A 15000-nucleotide genomic window follows, 5' to 3' on the forward strand; every position below is an offset into this window, starting at 1 on the left:
ACATGGACATTATTTATCAAGTATTCATTTATCTCTCTCTCTCTCTCTCTCTCTCTCTCTCTCTCTCTCTCTCTCTCTCTCTCTCTCTCTCCCTCTCTCTCTTTATATATATATATATATATATATATATATATATATATATATATATATATATATATATATATACATATATACATATATATATATATATATATATATATATATATATATATATATATATATATATTCGAACCTGGTCTTCATGAGAATAAAATATTCTATTCATGTATTTCATTTTTATATATGAGAAGTGGGACTTACTTATGTAGTTTTAAGTAAATCTATGTAAATTACATAAGACTTTCGTCATTCAGTTGGCTGTATTTTCATTCAGTTTCGTATAAGTAAATTTAGGTTACATTTGATGAATTAACTTTTTATTTCCGTTGTTTTGTTTACATAGTCTTTATGACACACACGAAGTATGAGCACGAGGGATTTCGTCATTTTTTCCCACGTGGTTAGAAAATGCAGGAAAATTCTAGAATTAGATTTTTTCTTTTTGTAATGTTACGAGAGGAAAGTTTGCGGAGATTGCTAAGAGAGAGTTGTCTCACAAGCAAGGTTAGTACCCCTTCTTCAAATTACCCCATTGGCAACCATGACGCCACTAGACCATATAATATATATAGGACCTAACAATACATAGGAAGAAGAAGATATTCAGCCTATCCCTTTTAAAGAGGCAGCCCTCTCTCCTCTCAAGTGTACATAGTGTATCCTCTCAAACATGAATAGCGATTTTTTTTTTATTAAATATATATCATGTATAGTGTTGTTCAAACGTTGGTGATATTGTTGGATGATGAATTGAAAGTGTAGTATTAATGTAAGAACATTTTACAATATAAATTTTTGTAACTGGCTCTGTGAGATTTAGGTTAAACAGTGAAGTTCATTAAAATATTTTACTTAACCTTTCTGTAACCTTGTGTAATAGTTACGTAAATGTATATTTCCTTATCATTTATTCATAAAAGTGTTAAAATGTTAACTATTTTTTCTTAATTGTGCAAATTAAGTATTTTCCTAAATCAATTTCCTATTAATACAGTTGCTTGTATCATTTTCTGAAGTGTTATGTTACAAGTCTCAGTTATAATTCAGATTTAAATTTTGAGCAATTTCTTTCGTGTTAATTATTTTGAATTATTGTTATTTTTATAGAATATATTTATTTCTGTAAAAGTGTGTATTATTTCGATCACCAATAGTTGATACAGTACTTTGCTTGTTATCCCTGACTTAGAACCGAAGTAAGAGGTTGGATTTTGAATAGTTCACCTTATGTAGTCACCCAGTTTTGTTTTGAGTTATGTAACGAAACTTTTGGATATTTCGTGTTCATATATATTGCCGTCTGGGAGTTATGTAATTTTCTCAGAACTCGGTGTATTGCTAGCATGTATCAGACTTGTATAAAATAAAGCAGGCGAGTAGTGGAATTTACATTATTCGCTAGACGTAATTTATATTTTTGGTGCTCAGACCTAGGGAGTCTGTTTGAATATTGGTGGTAAAAGGGCCATGTTTTCAATTGAAGGTTTAAACAGTTTAGTATTGATATGATTCTGTGTATTAGGATATATTTTTGAAGAGGTATAGATTTTTGTGTAAAGTACAAAATGGCTCAATTATATGTACAAGAATTTTCAGAAAACCTAATTGTTCAGGAATTGTCGAGAGCTAAAGTAATTAAACCTCTGTGGCTCGAAATTTCAATGGCATGTGGTGCCTATGCAACGAGTGGAATAATCAAAGCCCAATTCAAGGGTCTAGCCTTAAAAGCATTGATAAACTCAAGAAAGTTGCCAGAAGAAGATATTGTAGCAGCTTGCAAATTGTTGGAGAAGGCTGAAGCAGAATTTGTAGCGAAGCAAGAATCAGATAACCAAGGAACTGAAGGAATGAAAGCATAATGGAATGTAGACGCTGAGATTAGAGGAATTGCAGCGGATGAGAATTAGATTAAGTTGAAGAAAAGGTAAGAGAAATTGCAAGACGTGAAGAAAGAGAGAGGGAAGAGGCCAGAGAAATTCCAAGACATGAGAGGGAAATGGAATATAGATGGGAAGAAAAAGAGAGAGAAGAGGCAAGAGAAATTGCACAACATACAAGGGAATTGGAACTGTTGATTGTTATTGCAAGGTCGGTAACTCCGACAAAGATGACCCCTCATATGCACGATCCCGTGTATAATGTGACGAATGCACAAAGGAGAATTCCGAAATTCACAAAAAAAGCTCCCGATAAATTCTTCGATCATTTTGAAACATTCGCATCGCAGATGGAATGGCCGGAGGATAAATGGCCTGTGTTAATTCAGTGTGTCCATATTGGAAAAGCACGCAGTACGTATCGTGCCTTGTCTTAGGACCAGAGGAAGGAGTATCGAGAAGTTGAGGGGAGTGTGCTGCAAGTGTATCAGATGACCCCTGAATGTTATAATGAAAGATTCCGAAGTTTGCGTATTACGCTTATAAGGTTCAATGATGTTTTCAGAGATGAATAGAGGCAGCTAAAATGAGAGGGATGGCTGATTTAGAAGAACTAATAGTGCTCGAAAAATACCTATGAGGAATCCCTGAACATATTCGAACGTACTTGAGAGAGAGAGAGAGAGAGAGAGAGAGAGAGAGAGAGAGAGAGAGAGAGAGAGAGAGAGAGAGAGGTGAAGAAACTTGATAAAGCCTCTTCACTGAGTGAAAATTATAATATTATCAGTCTGAAATCCTCCTCGGGTATGAAGTTTCAACCGTTGTTCTGACCAAGTGTCACGTATTCGACAAATCATGGACACCAGTTCAGTAATAATTACAGGAACAGGTTCAATAGTTACAGCGGAAGTACCACAGGTACTAATCCAAAGCAGAATGTGACAGCACCACATAGCAATCATCGAATCGTCTTCCTTCAGGTATCGCGAAAGACGTGCAGAAGATTAATATCATCTGTTATAAGTGTGACAAGAAAGGCCATATCAGTATAGAATGTTGGTCGAACCAACCGAAAGCAGTCGCCCAAGTGGTTAAGGACAATTCAACTTCACGGAATGCTAAGACGAAGAATCAAATGGGAAAGGTCGACTAGGAAAATAAGCAAGCTAACGTTTGCACAATGAACAAGACAACCCCAAACAGCATGGGTCTCTTTAAACTGCATATCTATGATGGTATGTTAGCCACTCTGGATGGGACCGAGCAGATCCCAGTCAAGATATTGCTTGACACAGGATCTAATCATAGCATGGTGACACGAAGTGTACACCTGATGGTGGAACAGTCTGTCACACGAGATTCGATCATTTTGGATCGAATAGGAGTAGAGGAAGTTGCTTCTATTTGCCGTTTGAAACTGTTACGTGAGCTGGTGACATGTCATTTTAACTTTGAGGAAAAGAATTCATCGGCTGTCGAAGGAAAATGTCCTACTGGGTAATGAGGTTGGTGGAGTCCTACTGAGTAATGAGGTTGGTGCAGCGCCATTTGTGCCTTGTCCCATTGTAACGGAGAAATCATTAAAGTATAGTCCTATAAATGAAATCAAGAAGGACTACTCGTATATGTTTCCTAGTTATGTGACGACTAGGAGTGTGACGAAGAAAGTGGCTGCAGAAGAAGACAGAGAAACCGAAAGGGCCAGGAGCTTGTTTACAGAAGAGGAGAATTACCATGAATGTTCTCAAGAGGAGAGCTCCTGAGAGAGTCCGAGAGAAGAGGAACAACACACGAATGAATAGGAAGACAAAGAAGCAATGGGTTTGGAAAAATTAGAAAACTCAGCTCTAGAAGTAGGACAAGTGAGTCGGAAAAGGTTAAAAGGTTTGCAAATGAAGGATGCAAAGTTAATAGATATAGTGTACCGTGTGGTGGATAAGACGGAGTTGCAGCAGTCTCCCACCTGTTATTGTCTAAAGGATTGATTGCTTGTAAGAAAGCATAGATCTGCCGATAACACTGGGAAATCGGAATGGGGTATATAGAGTCAGGTATTGATTCCCGCACTGCTGAGAAGACAGTTGATCACCATGCATATTACTTTTGTCAGATGGCTGGAAAACCTAAGGAGTAAATCAAGAAGGCTCCCTTACACTCCATTGAAGTACAAGGACAACCCTTCAGCAAGGTAATTATTGACCCTGTGAGACCATTACCGAGAACGAAGAAAGGCCATTAATATAATGTGTCCAGTGATGAGATACCCAGATGCTATGCCCGTCCAGAACATAAGGGCCAAAGTAATCACCGAGAAGTTACTAGATCTTTTTACCATATCAAAATTGTTTCGGGACGCGATGAAGCTGGATGTGAGACGAAAACTGTCTACTGCCTACCATCAAGAGACCCAATGTGCATTAGAGAGATTTCATCAAAACCTAAAGAGTATGTTAACCAAGTACTGCAACAAAACAGGAAGTGAATGGGACATCGGGCTTCCGTTAATGTTTTTTGAGGTAGGCAATGCTTATCAAGAAAGCAAGTGATGTAGCCCGAATGAAATAGTGTTTGGACGAGAAATGAGCCAAGGAAATGAAGAAAAGTAAGGACAGCCAGTTTGCAGTAGGACAACAGGTGTTGGTTTTCCTACCCCCAAGGAGATACCCTCTCACCAACAAGTTTCAAGGACCATTCCGGATTTTGGAGGAAATCAGTGACCTAACCTACGTTATCAAAACCCTAGGAAGCGGAAAAGTCAAAGGAAGGTACATGTTAACTTATAGAAACCATACTGAAACGAAAACGAGACCGAAGCTACACAGGTGTATATGAGGCAAACCTTTCCATCCATGGAAGACGACGGCAGGCATGAGTTTGAGGCTGTAAGCAAGTTGAATAATTCGTCCATTATTAGGAACTTAGAAAATAAATTAACTTATTTGAACAAGGTGTAGCAAGAGGAATTAAGCCGATTGATTAAAGTTTACCTGAATTTATCTAGGATGTCCCGAAACGAACCTACTTGATAAGGCATGAGATAAACCTTAAAACCGCTGAAAGACCATTCAAACAACACGCTTACCGAATGTTGCCGTATCACTAGAATTCATGAGAAAATAATTGGACTATTTGGTACAAAATGAATTAGTGAAAACAAAGTTCTAGCCCTTACAGTTTTCCATGCTTGCTAGTGAAAAAAAACAAAAAAAACAGACGGATATCTCAGGATGTGTACGGACTATAGAAAGTTGAAGTCGATCAGTGTGCCCGACAGTTACCCATTGTCAATCATAGACCAGCTATTCGACAACATTGGATGGGTAGGGTTCGTCACTAAGATCGACTTGTTAAATGGCTATTATCAGATTCCTTTGGACGATAACCCAAAATTGTTATCTGCTTTTATAACACCTTTTGGGTTAAATCAATACACCGTCATTCCATTTGGTCTAATGAACGCACCCGCTACATTTCAACGAGTGATAGATAACGCTCTACGATCGATTGAAGGAGTAGGCATATATCTTGGTGATATAGTTATGTCTCCATCGACCTTGCAAGCCCATCTCCGAATCCTGGAGAATGTATTTCAAAAGCTTCAATGAGCACACCAGACGATTAGCCTGGGAAAGAGTGAATTAGGAAAGGCAATGGTTTGGTACATGGGAAGACGAAAAAGGACAAACCACCCCAGTAGCCACTACTGTCGAAGGAATAAGGAAAGCATCGCCCTTCACAACAAAAAAGTAAATGCAAGGATTTTTAGGGACGCCAGGATTCTAAAGACGTTTTTTACTGAACTTTTCGGCAGTAGTCGCTCCCATGATGGATTTGATTAACCCCAAGAAAAATTTTTTATGGCTCAGTGAGTTCCAGAAATCCATCTAAAAGATAAAGGCCATATTAACGTGAATAGCGATTTATATATCAAACGTATATCGTGGTGTATATTGTTATTCAAACATTGGTGATAGTATTGGATGATTAATTAAAATTGTATTCTGTTAATAGAAAAGCATTTTACACTATTAATATTTTTAACTGGCCCTGTGAGATTCAAGTTAAACAGTGGAGTGCATTAAAAAAATTTGCTTAACAGTTCTTTAACCTTGTGTGAACCAAAAGACGTAAATGTAACAGATGCGTCAATGTAAATTTCCTTATTGTTCATTCATTAGAGAGTTAAAGCGTTAACTCTTTTCATTAATTGTCAAAATTAGATATTATTTTGATTGAATTTTCTAGTAAAAACCAGTGTTTTTATAATTTTCTGAAGTGTTAAGTCTCATGTCTAATTCAGATTTGAATTTGGAGCTATATATTTTTTTAGCGTCGATTCTTTGAATTATTATTACTTTTATAAAATATTTATATTTCTGGAAAAGTATGTATAATATCGATTACCAATACTTGAAACAGTAATTGGCTTGTTATCCCTGACTAAAGACCGAAGTGGAGATTAGTTTTTGAATAGTTCACATTAACTAATTACCCAGTTTAGTTTTGAGTTAGGTATAGACACCTTTGGATATTCAGTTTTCATATATATATATATATATCAGTCTAGGAATTGCGTAATTTTCCTAGAGCTCGGTAAATTTCAAGTTTGTATAGGACTAATATGGAATAGAGCAGATGAGTTTTTTAGCTTCGGAATTTACGTAATTTATTAGTTGTAATAATAATATATATATATATATATATATATATATATATATATATATATATATATACATATATATGTATATATATATATATATATATATATATATATATATATGTATATACATATATATATATATATATATATATATATATATATATGTATATATATATATATATATATATATATATATATATATATATATATGTATATATATATATATATATATATATATATATATATATATATATATATTTGGGCTCAGGCCATGTTGTCCTGATGGAAGTTCCTATTAGGTAGCTTTCTAGGGTACATTTGACTACAGAGATATTCCCAAAGAATTTTACCTTAAGGTATCCAGAATTCTAACTCCTGGAGCGAATTTGGGCTCAGGCCATGTCGTCCTGATGGAAGTTCCTATTAGGTAGCTTTCTAGGGTATATTTGACTACAGAGATATTCCCAGAGAATTTTACCTTAAGGTATCCAGAATTCTAACTCCTGGAGCGAATATCCCTAAATAATCTCACAGGGATATCGCATAATATCAGAGGACGTATTCTTGACACGTCACATAGCTATCTTGACCCCGAACAGTAATAATCCTTCGAGGGGGTATAGTGACAAGAATCTGAAACGAGAATGAAAAGATAGCCGCTCATAAGGCATCTCTCCTATTCTGTTTCCAGTGTGTATCTGATGAAGGCGGTAGCGCCCTCTTTATTTCTTTTCGTGTAGCTCTACTACTCGGTGTTTTCCCTTGTGTTCTCTCGTTATTTTGGATTTAATTCAACATTTTGATGACTTCTCCGGCCTCTTTTGCCTCTGGAAAGTTGAGTATTATCTTTACTATGTATAAATGTTAGCTCTTGTGGTTTTGAATTAAATCAAAAGTGATTTTAACATAAACAAGAGCTGTTGCCTACCGGAGGCATCCTGGATGCTATCGCTCGCTCTTATGGGTCATTTAGTTTGCTAGAGCGACGTTCCCGGTTTGTTGCTTTAATAATTTAGCTATTTAGCTCCGCAAGGAATGCTTATATTATACTGTCAGTTTTTAGCTCGGTGATTTCGACACGGGTCGAGGTACCGGTCTTGCCCTTCGTGAGGCTTCGTAGCCTAGACGTCTGGCACTAGTACTTTCATGCATGGTATAAGTTTTCCGAATGTTATATTATTTAAGCTATAGGCAAATATTTTATATATGTAAGATATTGTTGAATGCTTTTTCCAACATTGTATACGAGAGAGTTTCGGTTATTTAGGTAATCGATTCTCATCTTACCTAGGCTAGTATTCTAGGCACAGTAGTATAGTTTCGCACATCCCCGATTGTTCTTTTCTCCTCCGGAGGCTAAGTTCAATCCCTCTCTCCCTCTGTAAGCCTTCGGCTTAATCCTAGTGGTTCTATCTGTATAATAATTCAGGTATAACTATTCTAGGATATGTCTGTTCTGACCTGATAACCAGAGTGTCTGGTTTTTTTAAGTTAGGGCAGAACATCAGAGTTTCTAGTCTGTGGTCTGCTTCTTCCTAGCATAGAGAATGAGTCTCCTTTGCTAGGTTAGGGGCGGACACAGGAAGCTTTGCTTCCCTAGTCCATGTTGGAAGGATTCTGTGAGAGATGATTCCTTCCTCTAGTGGCCTAGTAGACTGTCCTGTGTTGTTTTTCTTGGGCTGGAGAATGAGTTTTCTCTGTTGCCCGGCGAAATAACTTCACCTAACTTTGTTCTGGTTGGGAGGAGGTTAGCAAGTATTGCCAGTCTTCCTCCCTAATAGACAACTCTTGGTTAGGATGAGCTTCCCTAACGGCTGAGTGTGTCTCCGACTAGAACGAAGTCTATAGGACCCTTATCCCTTCCCCACCTCTCTTTCTTTTATTTTCTTTTGGCCGCAGTCCTACTTCTGTACCTAGTATAGGTTAGGATGGAGGACAGGCTCAGCTCTCTGCCGGCTGGCGCTACATGTCGGCCGGCAGAGACCCTTTATTCTTTGCAGAGTGAACCCCAGACCTCCCTTGGTCTCCCTTCCATGTCTGTCGGTAGAGCCCGGCAGACTATGGATTCTTTGGAAGCCTGAATGCTAAATTCTCCCTTTCCATAAGTTCACTCTTTCTGGATGGAAGGTCGTATGGCAATGCCGCCTTATAACCTTACATCCATACTGTTTCTCTGACTATTGTGTTGCACCCCTAACCCGGCTGCCGCCTTAACAGCCGACAGCCGGACAGGTGGAGGTTCTCTGGTTCTTGGCTACTGTCGGCGGGCATAGGTTTTATTAAATTTGCCCGCCGGCAGGGGAAACACAGCCCGAATCTGCTGGCTACTACGATTAGTGGCCGGAAGCTGGGTTTTAGTGTTTTCACCCGTCGGCTGGCAATGATTGCCGGCCAGCACACAGTCGCGAATCAGTGGGCTGCCGTCTATTAGTTAAAGATAGTATATCTTTGAACTATACAGGGGTAGTTGCTGGCCGGCACGTGCAGGCGCACGCCGGAACGTACCGGCGCGTGCTAGCCGGCACAACAGCATGAGATGTATAGTAGTTGCTGTATTCGTAGTGTAGTACACACTGCATTAGCAGAAACTGCTGTACAGAGCTTGTGATAACACTAAAAGTTCTTCTTCATACTTAATATCATCTTGTACAGCCTTTTGTTGAGACCGTACAATATACAGAAAGTAAGTTCTTTCTATATTCTTTCTATCCCGTATATTAAAACTTTATCTCAAGGTGTAAACTACACCTTAGTTTTGATATCTCGGGAGGTTTCAGCAATGGACTGGACAGGAAATACAAGTATGTGTCTTTCCTTCTTTCTCTTATAGCTTTTCTATATAAGCTAAATGTCTCAATATAAGTGAAAGCCTTCACTTGATACTCATGGATTTTTCTACTCTTTACAGAAGGACCATCCGAAGTACGGGAGTGTGCTCTGTAATGTCCGCAGTAAGAACTTCTGTGGACATCAATATTGCAGGAAGCACGCAGCATGCGCAGCCTCCAGAGGTGGTCTCCGCTATTGGGACCCTCAGGTTTGTACAGTTTGTTCTAACCTGCTTACCGAGGCTCTTGACGACCCTAAGTCAACGGAGTCAAGGGATGCTGCCAGGGAAACGTTACGATCCTGGGTGAGGGGTTTTCAGAATAACACCTCAGGCCCCTACCTTCCAAATGAGAAGATGAGGGCCTACCTTTTCCCTAAAGCATCGGCTGATGCAATCATCTCCCAGCCTGAGGTGGAGATACCAATTGCCCAGAATCCGGTAGATTCTGAAGTTTCAGCCGCCCTTCAAGACATCCAATTGGACGATAGGATGTCGGAGGTGTCGGATTCTACTGAGAAGGACCTTCTAGGAGAAGGTCAGGAGGAGGAGCGGTTCCAGGCTTCTCAAGTAGAAAAAGAAGAAATCGACAAAGTGTTGGTTACATCGGTTCCGGACCCAGAACCTATTCCGTCTACATCGTCTGCTATTCCAGATGAACTGGGAAGGACTTTCTTCCATTGTTGAGATGATCCAAGAAATTCAAAGGAAGAATGATGAAAAGGAAGCTGCAATGAAACTGGAGATACGTAGACTTGCAGCATCACGTGGGCCCCAGAAGCGGCTCAGCGTGAAGGATCTTCCTTTGTGCTCGGATACCAATCCTTGGAGGTATGCCGAACACATGCCAATGACAACCGGGAAGATCGTGATCTCAGAAAGGTTGGGAGCAATTCCCCTGGAAGAAGTGGAATTTTGGCCCAACAAAGATTCTTATCCGGACTGCTATGTCCGTCTTAGGAAGGAGCCAGCCTCAAAGGAGGAGACGGAGCCGAAGGAGGTTATAGCTTTTTACCATAGTAAAGCTCAGACGTTACTAACGAGCTTGATGAAAGAGAGGGGCTTCACTAACTCAAAGGTGCCCGCCTTGAGTAAGAAGCCTCCCTCCTTTGTGGCCTCTCCTACCAGAGCCTTTCCCTTCTTGGAAAAGGGATATAAGGCAGCCTTAAAGGCGGTGGAGGCAGGGAAACCATGCCCCTCCTTGGAGGAGTGCAAGCCGTTATCTCTGATCTTGCCCTTGGACCAAGAAGACTGGAAGGACGTACACCTTACCTTCTCAGTCGGGAAGCTGGAAGCTGATATTGCTGAACGCCAGTTCAGTGAGGCACTTCCAAAACTGTCGGAGGTTCTCTAGCTTAGAGAGTAATAGACAGAGGAATGACTTGCGGCATCGATGTCGTTGCAGACGACACTAGAAATGATGGCAAGTGACCCTAAGAACCAGGACATGTTCATGGTTGTGGCCAAAACCCATCTGGCCACAGTTACGAAGGATCTCTATAGCTTTATTAAAGCTAGGAGAACCTCTAGAGAGTTCGTGTTCGCCTCGGCTGCGGTGAGGCACGAACCAAGGAAACTGATCTCCTTTCGTATTTGGGGTAAAGACCTCTTTCCCAATGAAGTGGTTAAAGGGGTAGTAGACAAGGCAGCCACAGAGAATAGGAAACTTCTCAAAAAGTCGGGCTTAGATCTCAAGAGAAAGTCTTCTCCGGATGAGGGTCCCTAACCCAAGAGGAAGACAAAAAGGCCTAGGCCATCCTCTCGGCCAGCTAAACCCTACCGGCAGCAACAACAACAACTTCCTGTGACCGCGGTGCCTCAGATAGTGGCACAACCTCCAACCATGTACCAGCTGGTACCTCAACAAGTGGCGACACAGTCACCAGTTTTTAACCCAGCCTTCGAAAGGCAGACTTCTTCCTTTCGTTCGAGAGCTAGAGTAACAGCCAGAGGTTTTTCTAGACGCCCTTCAAGAGGAAGGGGATACAGGGGAGGACGCAGTCAAGGAGGCAAGGCCTCAGGTCCACAACAGCAGAAGTAAGATACTTCCAGTAGGAGGGAGATTACAGCTATTTAGGGATCCCTTGACTTCGATCCCTGGGCCCACAGCCTAATTAAAAATGGACTAGGTTGGAGCTGGAGCAGTCCTCCACCTCATTTTCCTCAATTCTTCCAACACTCATCCCCCATTCTGGAAGAATATGTCCGAGAACTCTTAGACAAAAGAGTAATCCGGAAATTTAAGTCCATAAAATTCCAAGGAAGGCTGTTATGTGTTCCAAAGAAGGACTCAGAAAAACTCAGAGTCATTCTAGACTTGTTGCCACTCAACAAGTTCATAGTGAACTACAAGTTCAGAATGCTCACGCTTCAGCACATAAGGACCCTACTGCCCAGAAGGGCATATACTGTCTCTATAGACTTGTCTGGCGCTTATTGGCACATTCCAATTAATCGTCACCTCTCCTCCTACCTAGGCTTCAAGTTACATAGAAAACTTTACGCCTTCAGAGCCATGCCTTTTGGGCTAAACATAGCCCCAAGGGTTTTCACGAAGCTCGCGAACGCAGCCGTCCATCAATTAGGACTAAAGGGGGTCCAAGTAGTAGCCTACTTGGACGACTGGCTGGTGTGGGCAGCATCCAGGACAGAATGAATGCAAGCCTCTAAGATAGTGATCCAGTTCCTGGAACATCTGGGATTCAAGATCAACATCAAAGAGTCTCGACTTTCTACAGCTCAAAAATTTCAGTGGTTGGGAATCCACTGGAATTTGGAGTCACATCGGCTTTCCATTCCTAGTGAGAAGAGGAAAGAAATAGCAGGATCTGTCAAGAGACTATTGAAATCCAAACGGATATCAAGACGCAAACAGGAGAGCGTGCTGGGCTCTCTACAGTTTGCTTCGATAACAGATCCAGTGCTAAGAGCATAGCTTAAGGATGCAACAGGAGTCTGGAGAAAATATGCATTAAACGCACGAAGAGATCTAATAAGACCACTACCGACTCGACTGTGAACGCTTCTCAAGCCGTGGTCCAATGCCAAGCAATTGAAGAAATCAATTCTTCTTCAACCTCCTCCCCTGTCAGTAACTATCCACACAGACACTTCAAAGAAAGGCTGGGGAGGCCACTCTCATCAGATGAGAGTCCAAGGAGCTTGGTCCAATCTTTTCAAGTAATTTCACATCAACTTTCTAGAAGCCATGGCAATACTTCTGACACTGAAGAAAGTTTCTCCTCGCCACTCGACCCACATAACACTGGCTCTAGACAGCGAGGTGGTAGTGAGACGCCTGAATCGACAAGGGTTAAGGTCACCTCAAATCAACCAAGTGATGGTGGCCATATTCCGTTTGGCGGAAAGGAAGAAATGGCACCTGTCAGCAGTTCACATTCAAGGGTTCCGCAATGTGACAGCGGACGCTCTATCCAGGTTTACACCTATGAAGTCAGAATGGTCCCCTGATGCAGGATCGTACTCCTTCATCCTGAGTCAAGTCCCAGAGCTGCAGATAGACCTCTTTGCGACGAAAGACAACAAGAAAATAGATCGTTACGTTTCCCCTTACGAGGATCCATTAGCGGAGGCAGTGGACGCTATGTCCCTGGACTGGAACAGATGGTCCAGTATCTATCTGTTCCCTCTGCACAACCTCCTTTTGAAGGTCCTCGATAAGCTGAGATCCTTCAAAGGGAAAGCAGCAATAGTGGCCCACAAGTGGCCAAATAGCGTGTGGCTCCCTCTGGCATTGGAACTACGACTAAAATTCGTACCGCTACCGGATCCATCCCTGTCTCAGCGAGTACACAAGTCAACTGACTTCGCTCCATCACAGAAAACACGGAACCTACATCTCATGATTTTCTCTCCTTAACGATGAGAAAAAGATTCGGTGTTAAAAAGTCAGTTTAGACTTTTGGAGGAAACCAGAAGACATTATGAGGTTTCAGGGAAGAAATAGCTATCCTTTGTCAAGGCGAAGAAACCGAAAGAAATCCCAATAGATTCCTATTCATTATTCATCATTTACCTTCATGAGCAAGGTTTAGCAGCTAACATAATTCTATTGTTCAAGCCTGCCTTGACAAGTCAGATACCATATGCCTTACAGGTCGACCTTTCTAATGACGTTCTTAATGAACTACAAAGGCCCATGCTGGGCTTAGCCCTTCAGCGCTTGCAAAGACCCTTTGCATGGTCATTAGATATGATTCCTCATTGTGTATAAATAATGAACAATGAGGAATGTGCTTAGAAGGCTTTGAATCTAAGTCATATTTCTGTTTGTACTCGCTTTGTGGGCCAGAGTTAGTGAAATAGTGGCTCTCTCTAGAGAGGAAGGCCACGTCCAGTTCTTGGAGGGAGAACTGAATCTATTTCCAGACCCAACGTTTCTTACCAGGAACAAGCTACCAACCAACAGGTGGGGTCCCTAGAGAATCTGCCCTCTGAAGGAAGATGCATCTCTATGTCCAGTGGAGTGCCTAAAGGTCTATATTCATAGAACTTCAGACTTTATGGGAGGACAGCTGTTCAGAAGAGAAACCCTGGGCTCAAAGTTATCTATAACTAAGGGCAAAATTCACCCGTGTTATTCACAGAACGGATCCAGACAGTACACCCGTTAGTCATGATCCGAAGAAAGTTGCCTCTTCCATAAAATTTCTTTAATTATATGGACTTTGAACATCCTTGTTTGCACACCGGCTGGTAGTCATCCAAGGCGTTCTTTATGCACTATGCGAAACAAGTGGAACAACTTAAGAGATCTGTGGTAGCAGCAAGTAGAATTCTTTAACCTTCTGTTTTAAATCTGCGAGGAACAGTGTGATTAATTTGGGACGATTAATTAAGAGGGTGCGTGTGTAATCACTGTATGTTACTACACACTGAGCGATAGGCCACGAAAGTGTCCTTACGAACTGTTCCATTGACGTCGGTGAACTATAGCATAATACGGACACTTGTGCCAAGCATTTTTTATGATAGTGTAAATAAACAGTATACAGACTATATCATTATTATTAATAATTCAATTGAAGTGGCAAATCTGTTTCCTAGTAGACGAAACAATATTTTCTGTTGACTGTTTTTCTTTATGCTTTTACGCATATCATCAACATTTTATAAATTTTATAATTGTTGATCTGATATGTACGTTTATTAAATTTTAATAAACTAGTTCATAGTGAACCCTGCTTCTTATTCGCCCACACTCATTTTATTAGAAATGTACTGAGCATTAAGATTAAAACATGGATTTTTTTATCATGGTATGTCTTTAGAGACTGTTCCCTGATTCAAGCAAAAGTCCACTCACTCTAACCCTTCCTTGGAAGGGTTGACGGGGTACCCTAACGGGTTGGTGGCAAAGATGCAAAATTTGTTTCTATGCGGATATAACCATTATCCAATAGTTTATAAGAGTAGTCACATTGGGGAAGGTATCACAAATTCATTCTGATATTGGTGACTCTTATACAAACTTTGCTTCATATTGTATAAGGCGAGACCACTATACAAGCTTGTCA

General features: G+C 40.6%; 1 protein-coding gene across 1 annotated transcript in view; it reads left to right on the plus strand.

Moving 5' to 3' along the window:
• Window positions 1-15000, plus strand: part of LOC137621726 (putative neural-cadherin 2) — a 520727-nt gene that overhangs the window by 364578 nt on the left and 141149 nt on the right. The window lies entirely within an intron of this gene.

The sequence above is a fragment of the Palaemon carinicauda genome, chromosome 28, assembly GCF_036898095.1.
Source record: "Palaemon carinicauda isolate YSFRI2023 chromosome 28, ASM3689809v2, whole genome shotgun sequence".
NCBI lineage: Eukaryota > Metazoa > Arthropoda > Malacostraca > Decapoda > Palaemonidae > Palaemon > Palaemon carinicauda.